We start from the raw sequence: 15,268 nt of genomic DNA, 5'->3' as shown, positions 1-15,268 counted from the left end.
CTTATCCACAACACCACAACCAGACATAGGAAAACTCACATCCCATTCTCATACCCCCCAATTAAGGAGGTCAAATGGAAAAAACTATATGATGGCCTCCTGGCCACTCAAGCAGCCAAACTAGACAACCAAATCGCCAATCCCTCGACTACAAGACTTTTAGAAAAGAAATAAAGACCATACTCTTCAAGAAAACTCTGAAAAAAGAAATAATACCGCAAGTCCCAAACTCCACCTCTCACTAAAGCCAACTACCCCAAACAAATAACCTTACCCATTTCTTACTCTTTTTGAAAATGACCAATTTTTTTTTTTTTTTGTAAGTTCTTGTTGTAATACATCTTGGATAATTCTTTTGTAATCCGCCTTGAACTGCAAGATAATGGCGGAATAGAAATCCCTAATGTAATGTAATGTAATTAAGCAGACAAGCAGACCCCCCCTTCCCTGCCCTCTTGCATATTATGTCTCCCTCTCCCCCACATTTCCCCTCTCTCCCCATTCCTGGCCTGTCGCCCCACTCCCTCCCACTTTGCTCTATATTTCCCCCCTCTCCCCCCCTTCCCTTCCCTCTCCCTCCTACTTTGTTCCACATTTCCCTTCTCTCTCCTTCCCTTTCTTGTCTCCCCCCTATCCCTGCCACTTTGATCCTTATTTCCCCTCTCTCCCCCCTTCCCTAGCCTGTCGCCCCCACTCCCTCCCACTTTGCTCCACATTTCCCCTCTCTCCCCCTTCCCTTCCCTGTCCTGTCTCCCCCTCTCCCTCCCACTTTGCTCCACATTTCCTTTCTCCCCCTGCCCTGTCCTCTCACACAGATCCCCTTCTCTCATATTACAGCCCTCCCTCCACCATGCGCCTCACTTTCTCCCTGTCTCCCTTGTCATTGATCCCTGGGCCTCTGTTTTCTCTTCGTCGTCTGCCACCGTCCTTCCACTGCTTTGAATCTGGCCTCTTTGCCATTAGGACTCAAATGCTGAGAGGTTTGTTCTTTTTTTCTGCTCTCTCCCTCTTCTTCTCTCTCTCAGATTCAGGAAAATTTATTGGCATAGCATGGGCTGCCAAAAGTCAGACTGTAGTTAAAATTAGGTATACATTTTATAATTCCTCTGTTTCTCTGATTGCTTTCACTTTTTTTTCTTATGTCAGCTAAAAGCTTTCTGCTTTACTTTTCTCTGGATATCTTTCTGGTCATTGCTGTGTCATTCTGGTCAACGCGTCCTTAAGCGTGTCGCTCCTTCCACTGTCAATGGATACTGACATCTGAATGTGCTGTGTGGCAGAGAGCGTTACCATATCTCATGCTAAGCTGCATCAAATGGGCAAACGCAGTTCTCACAGGTTAAAATCCTGTTACTCGTCCAGTGTGGCGAAGCTGTCCTGAAGCGTGACCACATGTCTGGTCCCTTTGCTGCCTTCACCTTCCCCCACAGGATGGGGGTGGCATTGGAATGACCTTGCCAGGGTGCTTTGATTTGTCTGATCGGTGGCTGTTTAGATTTTGAGTTTTAAATGTACGAGTGCATTTATGTTCTGTATTTTGTAGACTGCCTTCGATGATTGTCAGAAAGTGGGGTTATAAAACTTTTAAAATAAAGACACGAATAAGAATCTTGCAGTCATATGAGTGTCTTATCGGCTTTTAGAGTCGGCACTTTATTCTGCTTGCATGCAATCATTATTCCAGATGCCAACTTAGATCTGCGAAGCATTTCAAGATACTGTTTGAAAGGCCCAGTGCCAAATGAAATGTTCCTAAACAGCCTCTCTTGCATTATGCTCTATGGGCAAACAGCCCATGTAACAGGGACACCGAGTGCTGCTGGATACTGCACAGAACTAATTAATTTACAGGCTAATAAAGGCTGAAGATGCCCATTTGCAATGTAATTTTAAGCTAACCTGGAGAAAGATTGCATACCACTGGTAATGGCCATGTTTGCTCCGCTACAAAAGCAACTTGAAGTCAATTGGCTAGGACGAGGCTCTTCATCCAGCCCCTGAGGATGCACTCAGCCAACCAGCAGATGCAGATGCACAATGAATATGCATAAGAGAGATTTGCATACCATAGAGGCAGTGCTTGGAAAACTCTCTCTGCAGGTTTGCTTTGGATGGATATCCTGAAAACTCAACTGGCTGGGTGTGTCCCAAGGAATGGACTGAGATCAATTAGTCTGCAAGGTATTAAAAAAAATACCTCTCGGAGAGCCTGTCTGAACCAATGTCATCTCCCATCCTCCACCCCATCTTGGCCAACGAGTCTAGTCATTGGAGTGATGATCCTGGGCTAGGCTCCATAGTTCCCTTCCATCCAAACCCTGCAATTGTGGGCTCTGATTGTGACTGCTAAGTGACACTCTTATGACATCGTCTCCTGGGAGTTGTAAATGCTGCCTCCCGGCCGAGCCGACCTGGGGAGTGGAGGGACTTCCCCCATGGCAGTGCACAGCACCTGGCCACCCCCTCTCCTGACATTCATATTGGTCCTTCACACATTCTGCTGAAAGGCTGGACAGCTCTCGGAGGAGAGGGGGGGGGGAGTTAATATGAAGAAGTGTCTTTCCACAGTTTTGCAAAGGCTTGTGTCAGGTAGGACCAGCCCAGGCCTGCCATATGTGGTGGGTTCTGAAGCTGGGGACATATTCAGCAAGTGCAGGGGTTAAACCCTAAAATATACGGCTACTCATAATAATTACGGAGCAGTGTTTGGCAGTTAAAATAATTAATGGCAACCTTCTCATCTCAGTAAAATTTCTATCATTTTAGGATGCTTTACTTCACATAATATTTAACGATAATCAGCCAATGGTGTATAAAATCTATGAAAGCAAATTAGGAATTTACTGTGTTTATCTTCCAACTTCCCAAGAGCCGCTGTAACCAGTGCGAGTTCCATAGTAATTCTATGTTTGTTCAATGAAATCAGCTGTAAAAACTCCTCCAGCACATAGAAACATAGAAATTGACGGCAGAAAAGGGCCATAGCCCATCGAGTCTGCCCATACCAATGACCCACTCCCTGATTCTTACTCTCCTAGAGATCCCACATGAATATCCCATTTTCTCTTGAAATCTAACACGCTGCTGGCCTCAATCACCCGCTGAGGCAGCTCGTTCCAATGATCGACCACCCTTTCGGTGAAGAAGTACTTCTTAGCATCACCCCGAAATTTCCCTCCCCTGATTTTCAGCGAGTGTCCTCTGGTTACCGAGGGTCCTGTAAGCACAACACAAACTGTGGCACTCGGACTATGGAATGGTAGGAGGGCTGGGCGGAAGCGCATGGCCTGGGGCAGTGCAGGGACTGAAGGAAGACTTGGCTAGGCAACTGCCTGCACTTTGACTATTTCATCCCATGCTATGAATTCATGCTCTGTAATTCTACCAGTGTGCGCGTAACGGCTGGGGAGTCAATTCTGAGTGGTTTGCATGAACATGTGTGTGTTGGGGGAAGTCTTTCCCACCTGAAACAATGAATTTTTTTCAGACTGCTAATTGGGAAATCTTGCTCCGTAGCCTAATCTGAAATGCGTCCATTCCCTGGTAACTCTTCCATTTAATAGCTCACTGATTATTCTTGGAGCTTTGTGAAGAATACAGAATGTAGTTTTTCAAAAGACCGAAAGACGTTCACACATTCTAGTAACCCTATGAAAGTTCACTCGTTACACATTGGTATGAATTGGGCACGCTGCCGCTTGGTTTTGTCAGCTACCATGGCAACGAGATGGCATTCAGATAGTAAGCGATGGGACATTTTGAAAACAGGTTTGAACAGAAACCAAATATATATATGGCAGAACTATCGCAACCACTCAATATAGGGAAGACGAGGAGAGTTTTAATGAGCAAGAGGGATTAAGAAGGACGCCAGCGCCAGGCAGATATTTTAAAGACGTTCCTGCTCTTTTCTGGATGTGTGTAAGACCGAGAGAGAGAGAGTCTGCCTGGGCTGTAACTCATTACTGTCAATCATACCAGGGAATGCTATATTTAGCTGATGTGGGCTTGTTCTAACGTATTTTAAGATCTTGTTAAGCAGTTCTACTTTTGACTTTACTGCACTTGCTCAGACAGAGGGGGGAACAGATGTGATATGATGGAAGTTAATAGATTTTGTTCAGTAATCAATGCGTTCCAACGCCACCAGAAAGTCTTTCTCTCTTCATTAAATACGGGAGTGTGTGCACTGGGAAAAGTTGGTTTCTCTTCAAGTACAGCGAGCAAATGTAGGTTAGAGAAGGACTGATAATATGCTGATTCAATCCAGAACAGCTACGATAGGAAGTTTAGGCAAAAGATTAGAGAGAGGTTTCGAAGTGAAGTCTCCAGGAAGAGAGAGAGAGGCACAAAGTCCTTTTCCTCAACCAGGTAAAAGTGGCAGGTGATTCGCCCAAGGTCATTTCTGGGATCAGCGGGATTTGAGTCCTTCCTTACTGCCTTGGAGATCAGCTTACTTTCTTTCTGGCTACATAATCAGCTGTTTTGACACAATCTGCAAGTGGCTAGATGGACAAACATCACCATACGCACTGGCAATTACCCACAGAAAAAAAAGGGACAGACCTACAGCCCACCAACCCCACCACTTCCTTCTCTGGTCTAAATGACTCTCAGTCTGTCCCTCCAGACTCGCATCCGCCATCCAAATCACACAAGTTTCAAGTTTCAAGTTTATTCAATATTTGATTGATCGCCTATCATAATTACTAAGCGATTTACATATACAGAAAAATACAAGATAAAACCATAACAATAATATAAATAAAAACATAAAAATCATTAAAATACTAGACAAATTACTACAGGAAACACTAGGATAGAGGGGCAAGAAATACAATTTATAATAGGAAAGGAGAGAACATTGAGGGTAAATTACAAAAGGATGGGGAAAAACGAAATAAATTTATAAAAGAAATCTTCAAGTGACTGGAATGAATGGAAGTAATAAAGAGCAATTAGCATTTCAATTAAGTATTGAAAGCGTCTTTAAAAAGAAAGCTCTTAAGTTGGCTTTTGAATTTTTCAAGATTTTTCTCTACCCTTAAATATAGTGGGAGAGAATTCCATGTTTGTGGTGCAGTAACGGTGAAGATATATTGTCTTCGAGTATTTATGAATTTTAGAGAAGGAATAACCAATAACAGTTGTTCATTAGATCGTAAAGTTTTTTGAGAAGAGTAAGGAATTAAGTCTTTATAAATAAATGATGGAGTTTTATATAACAATGATTTAAAGGTGAGTAAAGCTAATTTATACAATATTCGGTGCGCAACTGGGAGCCAATGAGCCTTTTGTAGTAGAGGAGTGACATGATCAAACTTTTTGGCCCCCATAATTAATTTAATAGATGTATTTTGTATAATCTGTAGTCTTCTGATTTCTTCCACAACTCGAGGACAATCCAATGCTGGAAACTACCACCTCCCTCCGCCCGCCATGTTCACAGGAAGGCTCACTTCGAGACCACCTTCGAGTTCCGGGGGCCCCAGAATCTGGAACAGCCTCCCGGGCAGCCTTCGACAAACACCCGCATACTTCAGGAAAGCGCTGAAAGCACACCTTCTCTCCTCACTGCTTCGACCCATTCCTATGCAGTTACCTGAACGATATCTCTATGTCTCTGTAGCGCAGGGGTGTCCAATGTCGGTCCTCGAGGGCCGCAATCCAGTCGGGTTTTCAGGATTTCCCCAATGAATATGCATTGAAAGCAGTGCATGCAAATAGATCTCATGCATATTCATTGGGGAAATCCTGAAAACCCGACTGGATTGCGGCCCTCGAGGACCGACATTGGACACCCCTGCTGTAGCGTTTCTAATATTGTGTAAGCCGCAATGATTCCTAGCTGGCATTTGCGGGATTCAAGAGTTGGAACGGTATGGTATGGTAAAACCCAAAACTTAGCACAGAAGCACAAACATTCTCCTTATCTTAAAGACCACCACCAGTATTTCATATTGAAACCTGCGCCTTACTGGGAATCAACGCGGTCGATTCAGCGTCACTGCAACGGGGTCCACTCCCTTCAACACCAGGACCACAGACTGTAAACACCATAACATCACATTACAATGATCCAAACAGGGAAGAATTAAAGCCTGTAGCCAGGCCCTCCAGCGTTAGGTACGACGGAAGTCGTGTAATCACGCTCACCTCTCGGAGCCCTGTTTGTAAATTTGCATAATGACTGTCTTCGGAATGGTGGCAAGATTCTCTTAATTAAGATAATTAAATGGCGGTGGCAGATGCAGAGCTAAGATGCTTGTGTTTGAAGAATGGGGCTTGAGTGAAATAATCAGATCCTTCAGAAAACAAACAAGAGAGGAAGCAGAGTTCACAAGAGGGTCCCCTTAACCTGAGGGGGGGGGGGGCTTCTTTCCTCCTCCTTTCTTCTTGTCACAGGGCAGACAGAGTCCTAACTAGGAATTTAAGTACTATCACTACTCCTATGAATTATTTCCAGAGCGCTACCAGAGGCACGCAGCGCTGCACAGAGTCTCAAAGAAGACAGTCCCTGCTCCAAAGAGCTTGCAGTCTAAACAGACAAACAGGATGTCATGGATACAGTTAAGGGGAACGGTTAATCAGCTGGCTAGGTTGGAGGGCAGAGGAGGACCTGGGTTAGGCAAAGGTTTGGGGGTTTCTTACCATCGCCCAAAGAATAGGATTCTACAGCCAGCCCGTTGTAGACTTCAATTTACCTCTTAAGCGATTAGTTCTACTTTCCTCAGTCTGTATTTTCCACCCCAAGCAACAGAGAAATGCAAGTTTAATTGTTGAGAAATGGTTGACAGCAATTTGCTTGTTTATAAAGGCTGCAGAGCTGCAGCGAGACATTTATTTATTAAGATTTAAGTAGGAAATTTAGAATTGAGAAATTCAGATAATTGGGGCACTGAGTCATTTATTCAAACTCGATTTTTTTTTTTTTTTAAAGACGACAATAATGGCTCTCCCCGGCAGCCGCTCCAAGTTTTGTTAAAACCAACAGAGCAGCTCCTAACCAGACAAAGGAGGTCAATATCCCAATTTTTCAGTGCCATTGATCCAGTCAGTGATGCTAAGTAACTGGACAGGCTGCGCTGGCACTGCGGGTACGCTTAGGCATGGCTGGAGTTCCCACTTATCTGCTTAGCAGTGATTTTCAGCCTACTAATTTGGCAACTGCCCAGATGAAGTCAGGACAAGTGCCTGGGACCACGTTCCATGCAGAAATATTCAGCACCAATCGAAATCTATATGCCGGCACTGAATATCAGGGTATGAAATAACCATGGCAACCAACACCGACTGCCGCGGCTGAAAAGTACCCTCAACATGCTTAAGAAGAGGACTCGGGAACTGGACCATTCCACAAGGCCGCTGCTGCTCTTTGGAGGTGACGTATCTCATCTGTACATAGTTCACAGACGTGGACTAACCCTATATGTCTTTCTGTCCTATCCACTGATGTAGTCCCCCTCTCACACACTCCCCCCCCGCTCTATTCCTCTACGTGTCAAATCCATCTGTCTTTGTTCTCCAAAATGTATAACCCAGATTTTAAATTTCTGTATCCCGCTTAGAAGACTGATAAGCGACATTTTGAATAAACTTGAGTTCTACCACTCTGCTGTTTTGGAACGCAAAAATTCTGCTTTGCAATTGGTCGACTCAATTGCAGCTGTTTACCAGCTCCTAAATGTGCTTGCTAGCGGCTGTAAGTTTCCAAGTTTATATAAAAATTTGTTAAAACCGCCTGTACAATGTTTCCAAGCGGTGTACAACAAAATTTTGGTTTTACACATATACAACGTTCAAAGGACTCAGACGTACAAAGGGGTGAAAGGCAAGAAGTACATTATAATAATAATAATAACATTTATATACCGCAGGACTGTGAAGTTCTATGCGGTTTACAATGATTAAAACATGTTACAGATTGAGTAGATTTAACAAAGTTAAGGGTTAGTGATTAACAGTTCTGGGGATCAGTTGTTGTGGACTAAGATTGTATAGGTCAGTTACCTAAATACTTCAAGAACAGATATGTTTTTAGGCGTTTCCTAAATTCCCCTTGAGTAGTATGCATAAGCAGTTGTTCCAGATCTTTATTATAGAGGAGAAAAGTTACAAATAAGGTTAAAACAGATGGTGAGGGGTTAAAAATGTCTCCTTCTGAAATGGGGAATAAAGGTCTATGAACTTGACGCGCCCAGACAGGAATCAACTTGTAACGCAGAAGCTCCTTTGGGAGGAGGAATGCTGGCTTTGGCCTAACCCCTGGTAAGCAATGAAGGCTACTGCTGACTGATACTGATATGGTGCCTGGTGCAGTTGAATAGAGTGGCTAGGCTGACCAGTCCTGACGGGGGGACTAATGCAGTGAAGAACAGAAGCCCAGTGGTAGGAGGGTCAATGGGGACCTATAACACTGGCAGAAAAGAGTTAAGAAATAGCCATAGGACAACTGAGGGGGCTAGGAGAGCCCTCATTGCATGTGTGCAGGATAAGATGACTGAGCAACAGTCCTCAGGGTGTGATTCTGTGATAAGATGACCGAGGGGCTGGAAGAGCCCTCAGTGCATGTGTACAGGATAAGACAATTGAGCAACGGAGCAGCTAGGAGTCCTCGGTGTGTGCATCTGCGATAAGACAGCTGAGGGGCTGGGAGCGTCCTTAGTGCATGTGTGCAGGATAACACAACTGAGTGACAGTTTCCTTATATAGCATCAACAGATGGGACCTGTGGAGTCTCAAAAGCCCACGTCGGGCCTTTCAAAGGCATTGCAGTGCACTGAGATTCTCAGAGCTAACCATAACCCAAATCCTTCAGTGCTGTGTGCTTGGAAAGAAAGGCTCCGTAATGAGCCCCAATCCCAGCTTTTCCTTCTTCTTTAGAAAGTATCTCCTGGTTGCTCATCCTTCTTAATTGTTTCAGCAGGCTTTCTTGCTAATTAGCATGGCGGCATTGTTATGATTTTCTTGGCTTCTGAAAAACCTGTTGAAACATCGCGACTCAAAGCATAGGCATCGCATCTTGCGAGAGGGAGAGGCTTCTGCTCATCACCTCTGCTCAGGAATTGTTTTATCTTTCAGCGAGGGGGCTCACGCAGAGATCAGTCATTTCAGATGTACGGCACATGCTGTCCTGGCTACTTTTCTTCAAGCTTTATTTGCAATGGAATCTGAAACACATTTGTTTGAATCCTGCTACGTCTGGGGATATAATGGCTCTTTCTTCTTATCAGAGATAATTTGTTTGAGTTTTCCTGGCAGGGCTTCTAGTGTGCGCAACTGAGCTATTAGTTTGCAAAAACCAATCCTGAGTTACAAGGACAGCAGCCCAGGCGTGGAAGGATTTCTCTTAGGGTTGTAGGCTGTGTTTGGCATACCCCCCCCCCCCCCTCCCCTATGATATTAATGTTACTTGAACTAATGCTGCATCTCAACTTGAGAAATGTCTGACTAGAAATTTTGAAAATCCCAGCCCCAACCCACCCTACGTCCTTTTCAACCCAATCAAGGCCACGTAGCCCTCAAGCACCAGGTTTTGGACCACTTTCCTTCCCCACCTCTACCCACTAGCCATTCAAAACCCTGATTTACTACAGGCTAAATTTTCACCTTTGAAAACTGTGAAGTCCCTTCTCTTCCCATTAAAGAATGACACAGGGACAAATTTTTCCCCGTTTCCATGGGAACTCATTTTCCCATCCCGGCGAGTTCTTTTCCTGTCCCTGCCCCATCACTGCAAGCTCCGTTCTCATCTACACAAGCCTCAAACACTTGAAAATCCTAAGTAACATTCTAGAGCTGAGATAGTGATGTCATAATGCCTCATTCCACCAATGCCTAAGCTCCGTCCTCATCCGCACAAGCCTCAAACACTTGAAAATCCTAAGTAGCAACATTCTAGAGCTGAGATTGTGATGTCATAATGCCTCATTCCACCAATGCCTAAGCTCTGTCCTCATCTGCACAAGCCTCAAACCCTTTAAAATCCTAAGTAGCAACATTCTAGAGCTCAGATTGTGATGTCATAATGCCTCATTCCACCAATGCCTAAGCTCCATCCTCATCTGCAAAAGCCTCAAACCCTTTAAAATCCTAAGTAGCAACATTCTAGAGCTCAGACTGTGATGTCATAATGCCTCATTCCACCAATGCCTAAGCTCCGTCCTCATCTGCACAAGCCTTAAACCCTTTAAAATCCTAAGTAGCAACATTCTAGAGCTCATAAGCCACTCTAACTACAACATTCATGGTAGAAAATGTGAGTCCACCAAAAAACCCCAAACCCTACTGTACTGCTTAGGAAGCTGTGGAACCACGGGGTGGGAGGGGATGTGCACCGATGGATAGAGCACTGGTTGTCGGGTAGACTGCAGAGGGTCGGAGTAAAGGGCCAATATTCTGACTGGCGGGGAGTCACGAGCGGTGTGCCGCAGGGATCGGTGCTGGGGCCGTTACTCTTCAACATATTTATCAATGACCTGGAAAAGGAGGCAAAGTGCGAGGTTATAAAATTTGCAGACGATACCAAACTGTGCGACAGAGTTAGCTCCAGGGAGGAGTGTGAGGACCTGCAAAGGGACCTAGACAAGCTGGAAGACTGGGCGAACAAATGGCAAATGCGCTTTAACGTGGAAAAATGCAAGGTCATGCATATAGGGAAAAAAAACCCGTTGTTCAACTACAAATTGGGGGGGGCATTGTTGGGAGAAAGCAGTCTTGAGAGAGACTTGGGAGTGCTGGTGGATGCATCACTGAAGCCATCTGCACAGTGCGCAGCGACCTCAAAAAAAGCAAACAGGATGCTGGGCATCATAAAAAGGGGCATAACAACCAGGACGAGGGAAGTCATCTTGCCACTGTATCGAGCGATGGTGCGTCCGCATCTGGAATATTGCGTTCAATATTGGTCGCCGTACCTCAAGAAGGACATGGCGGTACTCGAGAGAGTCCAAAGGAGAGCAACGAAACTGGTAAGAGGGCTGGAACACTGCCCATATGCCGAGAGGTTGGATAGGCTGGGGCTCTTCTCTCTGGAAAAAAGGAGGCTCAGGGGTGATATGATAGAGACCTTCAAGATCATGAGGGGCATAGAGAGGGTGGATAGGGACAGATTCTTCAGGCTGAAGGGGACAACAGGTATGAGGGGGCATTCGGAGAAACTGAAGGGAGATAGGTTCAAAACGAATGCAAGGAAGTTTTTTTTCACCCAAAGGGTCGTGGACACTTGGAATGCGCTACCGGAGGACGTGATTGGGCAGAGTACGATACAAGGATTCAAACAGAGACTGGACGGATTCCTGAGGGATAAAGGGATCGTGGGATACTGAGAAAGCTAACCAGAAAATAAGTATAGAAACCCGACCAGGTCGTGCATGTGCAAGACCGGAGGGCTAGGACTTTGATGGGAAGATAGGACTCAATAGGAAACCAAGGTGGCATGGGGGCCCCTTCTGGTGATTTGGACAGGTCGTGACCTGTTTGGGCCGCCGCGGGAGCGGACTGCTGGGCAGGATGGACCTATGGTCTGACCCGGCGGAGGCACTGCTTATGTTCTTATGTTCTTAGGTGCCACCTGCAGCCATAAGGGCTATTGGGGTTGTAGACAGGTGGGTATAGTAGGTTTTGGGGGGCTAACCATAACCTATAAGAGAGTTCTGGTGAGATGTTTTTGGCACCCTTTTTGTGAAGTTCACAGCAGTGCCCTGTAAGGTGCCCCACTGCTCTATTGCCATGTCTGGGTGGCCAGTCCATCACAATGCTGGTCCCTCCCACATCCATAAGGTCTTGTCCTGGGCGTTTGGGACTTGGATAAATTATGGGTAGAGAATGTGGTATAAAGATAGACGTAGTGGCACTCTGGACGATCAAACACCTGGACGTACAAATAAACGATTAAAAAAAAAAAAAAAAAAAAAAATTTTTTGAAGTTCTTTTCGAGAATGAACATTTTGCCATTGCCGACTTTGAGCGACTATCGCCCTGCATCCAATATTTTTTTATTATGCCCCTCCACCTGTTCCAGTTCAGGCTCTGGTCAACCAATTAATTCTTGACAAGTGACAGTAGATTAAGATTCCATGCTCACACATAAACAGTGGCAAGAACCTCTCGCCAGCTGGCACCCACAGATAGACTGAAAAGTCTGACTCATAGCCCCCAACACACAGCCCACTCTGTCAACCTTAATAAACAGAGATATTTATGCCTTTCAGTCTGAGATCATATTTTCTCATGTCTAAATTAAATCCTTATTATTTTGGAGTGTCTTCTGCAGAAAAATATAATTTTTTGCAAAACAGAAGTTTTCACATGTGGTTTTGACCCTGAATTTACCACCAATGGTTTCCATCGTAAGAATCTGTGTTTTCAAGCAAAAGTGGTATTGCAACTCCCAAAGCTTGAGTTCATATCAACCTTTGCTAGGCCACCTAAACCATGACTCATTAGTGACACTGCTGAACAAAACAGATCCTACGAGATGGACTTAAATTAATCTCCAACTACTATCTCTCCAATGAGAGGAAACCAGTTATTGCTAATTTCCACAGGCTGAAAAAAGAGCCAATGTTATCAGATCGAGAATGGATTTGATAATAAGCAAATGATGGTCATAGGAAATGATGGGATCTTTTCCAGATAAGCCCCGCCACTAATGGAAAAAGTGCACGCGCCGAAAGTTAAGCCCCGCCACCTTTTGCCAGCGCACCTTAACCAGTGAAGTTCTCAGCACAACGCCCCCCCCCCCCCCGTCGGAGCACCCAAAAAAGATTATAAAAAAGAGGATATGAAACTTAACATTATCATGACTCTATGTTCTTGCCAGTTTCTCTTGTGAGTTTGGCATCTGAGAGGACAAAAATTACTGGGGGCTTAAGGGGGCAATTCCCCCCATCCCTCCAGTGCAGTGCCATTCAATAGCAGCTGTTTACCAATTGCTAAATATGCTTCAAAGCAAGCGTAACTTCCAACGTCAATCGTTCAGGACATTTAGGCCAATCATCCACAGTTTATAGAATCATGCCTAGAGTGGTGCTTAAGCGGTCTTAGGCACTGGTAGGCATTGAAACCCTTAGGCACTCTCCAGTTATGCCAGGGTTTTCTTGGTCTAAATGACTACGCCTAAGTTAGGCACCTACCAGCACCTAAGTCACACCGTGACCAAAATCTGCCCCAACCATGCTGAGACAGACATGTTGCTACCCTTTGGGATTCCACGTGGAATCTTGTTACTGTTTGAGATTCTGCCTGGGATGTTGCTATTATTTAGGGTTCTGGAATGTTGCTACTATTTAGGGTTCCAGAATCTTGCTACTCTTTAGGATTCTGGAATGTTGCCACTCTTTGGGAATTCCACATGGAATGGTGCTACTGTTTGGGGGTTCCATATGGAATGTTGCTACTCTTTGGGATTCCATGTGTAATCTTGTTACTGTTTGAGATTCTGCCTGGGATGTTGCTATTATTTAGGGTTCTGGAATGCTACTCTTTGGGGGTTCCACATGGAATGTTGCTACTATTTAGGGTTCCAGAATCTTGCTACTCTTTGGGGGTTCCACATGGAATGTTGCTACTATTTAGGGTTCCAGAATCTTGCTACTCTTTGGGATTCTGGAATGTTGCTACTCTTTGGGGGTTCCACATGGAATGTTGCTACTATTTAGGGATCCAGAATCTAGCTACTCTTTGGGGGTTCCACATGGAATGTTGCTACTCTTTGGGGTTCCACATGGAATGTTGCTACTCTTTGGGATTCCATGTGTAATCTTGTTACTGTTTGAGATTCTGCCTGGGATGTTGCTATTATTTAGGGTTCTGGAATGTTGCTACTATTTAGGGTTCCAGAATCTTGCTAGTCTTTGAGATTCTGGAATGTTGCTACTCTTTAGGGGTTCTTCATGGAATGTTGCTACTATTTAGGGTTCCAGAATCTTGGAAATTCCCTCTGCCACATTACTGATGATGTCATCAGTTACGCGGCACACATAACTGAAGGCCCTGATGAGAGAAGGCCACGAAGCAGCCTGTTTAACACAGCTCTGGAAGGAGTTCTGTAGGGCTTGCGGTCGGCGGGGTTCAGATGGGAGGGAAGAATGGTCAGAGGGGGTTTGGCAGTGGGGCGGGTGCTCAAGGGCTCTGTTGCACAAGGGATGGGAGGGAGGCAAGGATAGAAAGATGCTCTTAGTCCAGCCCCTCTGTCAAATTTAAGAACCCATACTGGCCCACAATTGTGCACGTTCTCCATGATGCTGCCCCCCCTCCTCTGTAACGACCAATCTTAGTCTTTCCATTTCCTGACTGGAAACTGATAACTTTCTGTGGGCGCCGCACCATCCTCTCTGAGCTGCGTGTGGAAACTCAGCGCTCCTTTCTAAGGCCCAGCAGAGGTAATGCCAAATATCGCAGGTTTCTACGCTAGGGATCTATAGTGCTAAACTAGCCCGTTTTTAATGGAGCACAAACCACAGGTCACGTAGTCAACCCTGGTTTTGCGTGGAGTGTTGCTACTATTTAGGGATCCAGAATCTTGCTACTCTTTGGGGGTTCCACATGGAATGTTGCTACTCTTTGGGATTCTGAAATGTTGCTACTTTTTGGGGTTCTGGAATGTTGCTACTCTTTGGGTTTTGGGCAAGTACTAATTACCTGGATTGGCCACAATGAGGATGGGCTGCTGGGCTAGATGGACCATTGGTCTGACCCAGTGTGGCCGTTCTTATGTACTTCCTGGTAGGCAGCTAGGAGTAGATGCCTACCTTGAAAGGGCACTTTTCAGTTAATGGCACCAAGGAAGCTAATTAAGAAAATTAAGCTAGGCGGTTAGTTCAGTTAGGCTTTGCTGATCTAGGCATCTAACTTCAGGTGCCGTTGATACAATCTGAGCCTTAGTCTCCTTCTGAAATGGGGAATAAACACCTATGAACTGACCATGCCATTGTTCTGCCTTAGATATGCCCAGACCACACCCCCTTGGCATTTCCATGATATAATGGGGACTTAGACATTTACGCAAGGCGAATGATTAAGTGCCGATTTAAGCTATGTAAAAAGAGGGCTTTAGCGGGGACTTGTGTGAACAAATGTTTCGAACTCTAGATCACTTTTGCATGCACTGAGTAGTCTGCTTAACATTGGCTATGAACACCGGATAAAGATTTGCCATAGGGATAGGGATAGAGACAGATTCTTCAGGCTGAAGGGGACAACAGGTACGAGGGGGCATTCGGAGAAACTGAAGGGAGATAGGTTCAAAACAAATGCAAGGAAGTTT

The 15,268-nt window shown here is 45.1% G+C and overlaps 1 protein-coding gene across 1 annotated transcript in view; it reads right to left on the bottom strand.

Annotated features, from left to right (window-relative positions):
• CSMD2 (CUB and Sushi multiple domains 2) overlaps nucleotides 1-15,268 on the bottom strand; it is a 536,551-nt gene that overhangs the window by 353,615 nt on the left and 167,668 nt on the right. The window lies entirely within an intron of this gene.

The sequence above is a fragment of the Geotrypetes seraphini genome, chromosome 8, assembly GCF_902459505.1.
Source record: "Geotrypetes seraphini chromosome 8, aGeoSer1.1, whole genome shotgun sequence".
Classification (NCBI taxonomy): Eukaryota; Metazoa; Chordata; class Amphibia; order Gymnophiona; family Dermophiidae; genus Geotrypetes; species Geotrypetes seraphini.
The sequence above is the reverse complement of the archived record's forward strand: the minus strand, read 5'-3'. Positions and strand labels throughout refer to the sequence as shown.